This window comes from Tamandua tetradactyla, chromosome 12 (assembly GCF_023851605.1).
Source record: "Tamandua tetradactyla isolate mTamTet1 chromosome 12, mTamTet1.pri, whole genome shotgun sequence".
Taxonomy (NCBI): Eukaryota; Metazoa; Chordata; class Mammalia; order Pilosa; family Myrmecophagidae; genus Tamandua; species Tamandua tetradactyla.
This window is the reverse complement of record NC_135338.1, coordinates 42,290,313-42,292,508: the sequence shown is the minus strand read 5'-3', so window position 1 is coordinate 42,292,508 and position 2,196 is coordinate 42,290,313. Positions and strand designations below refer to the sequence as shown.

Here is a 2,196-nt window from a genome sequence, read left to right as displayed (position 1 = left end):
TGTGATGATATTGTGAGTTATTGTTTATATACCAAGAATGGAATGATCATATGGTATGATTGTTCATGTTTGTATGTTGCTATGTTTAATTTTTTTTTAAAAGGGGGCATTTATTAAGTTGTAAGTTTATAGTTCTAAGGCCATAAAAATGTCCACATTAAAGCATCTAGGGAAAGATACCTTGGTTCAGGAAGGCTGATGTTGTTCAAGATTTCTCTCTCAGCTGGGACAGTATATGGTGACATCTGCTAGCTTTTTCTCCCAGCTTCTTATTTCATGAAGCTCCCACAGGGGCATTTTCCTTCTTCATCTCTAAAGGTTTCTGACTGTGTAGACTTTATTCGTTCTGGTTGCTCTACAGCTTTTTCCAAAATAATTTCCTCTTAAAAGGCCCCAATAAGCAACCCCACCTTGAATGGGTGGAGACACATCTGCATTGAAAGAATAAGAAAGATCCCACCCAACAATGTTGAATGAGGATTAAAGGACATGGCTTTTCTGTGGGTACATAATAGCTTCAAACCTGCACAGGTGGTTTCTCAGAAATGCTCAGAATTAGATGTCCCTGTATTTATATTCCTAGATATATAACCCAAAGAATTGAAAACATGGAATCAAATAGACACGTGTAGCACCAATGTTCATGGCCACACTATCACAATAGCCTAAATGCAAGAACAACCTAAGTGTCCAACAAAGTATGCATGGATTAAAAAATGTGGTAAATTCATGCAATGGAATATTGTTTGGCTATAGAAAGGAATTAAGTTATGATACAAGGATGAGCCTCAAAGTTGAGTGACATAATCCAGACACAAAAAGGCAAATACCATATGATTCCTCTCATACAAGGTATCTAAAATAGGCAAATTCATAGAGACAGGGATTGGAGGGATGTGAAATAGGAATTCATCACTTAAGGGGTACAGAGTTTCTGTTTGGAATGAGGAAACAGTTCTGGAAATAGAGGTGATGGTTACACAACATTGTGACTGTACTTCATGCCACTGAATTGTATACTTAAAATCTACCTTCTGTTTTTCTTCCATAATTTTCCCCCATTCATACCAGGTTCACCTTTGTAGAATGCATCTCACAGTTTGCATATACATCTAATGTGATGATTTCTTTCCTCTTCAAGAAGCTGTTACTGTAAATCAATGGTTCCTCTTGTAGTCAACTGTGTCTTTCACTCAAGAAAACATGGCATGTGAGATTTGTAGGCAATAACTTGACTTCTTTGGAAATCAGTTTACTCATTTTCTTCCACCATCCATACCCATCTTCAAGATTAAATCATATAGCCAAGATTGTGTTCCTTTTTCCAAAATAGAATATTATCCTCGAGCTCCTCTTCCTATTTTTTCATCTCATCAGGATCCCTCTCTCCATCAGAATCATCTCTATTTTCTACTTCATGCACAGTCTCTTTAGGGAATTTTTTGAGCTCATATTACTTTTGAGTCTTATGGAAACTGGAAAAATATAATCTGGAGATATCAAAAGCCCTGTGAATACCAGTGAGAAAATATTATGGAAAGGTGTTTTATAATTAGATGCATTTAACCAGGTACTCAGAAAATTTAACTATCGATTCCAGGAAGCACAGAGTTTGCATGAAGAAGGTATTCCTCAGATTGCTCCCCAGAACCCAATCCAAGCATCTGGCTTTCTTAAAATACCAACAGGTACTCTAACATTAGCCATCGCCATAGCACATACAGTCTGTGGGTCAGGGGAACTCGTCCCTCCCCTGATTTGGCTTTTGATATATGAAACAGGAAGGATAAATCTCAAGTGCATGAAGCCAGACTCAAAAGTCACAGACTCAAAAGCCATATGCTTATGGAATGAATGATTTTGTTTATATGAAATTTTGAAAAAGGCAAAATTATAGAGTTAGAGAAAAGATCAGTAATGTTTTATTTTTTGGGTTGGGAGGATTGTTGCTGAGTGTGGGAAGAAGATTCAACTACAAAGTAGCAGCATGAAAGAATTGTTCTTTATCTTGATTTTGATGGTGTATACCTGACTCAAAGCATTTGTCAAATTCACAGAATTATACATCAGAAAGTAAGGCTATTACTGAATGCAAATTTTAAAGTATATTAAAAATTCATAGATGAATTAATTTTCTTCTTTCTGCTTCTCTATGTTTTTCTATTTTGTACAATTAGATGTTACATATTATACAAT

The 2,196-nt window shown here is 35.7% G+C and overlaps 1 pseudogene; it reads right to left on the bottom strand.

Annotated features, from left to right (window-relative positions):
- Positions 1-1,027: 1,027 nt before the first annotated feature.
- On the bottom strand, positions 1,028-1,716 carry LOC143651403 (mitochondrial transcription rescue factor 1-like; annotated as a pseudogene).
- Positions 1,717-2,196: the final 480 nt, after the last annotated feature.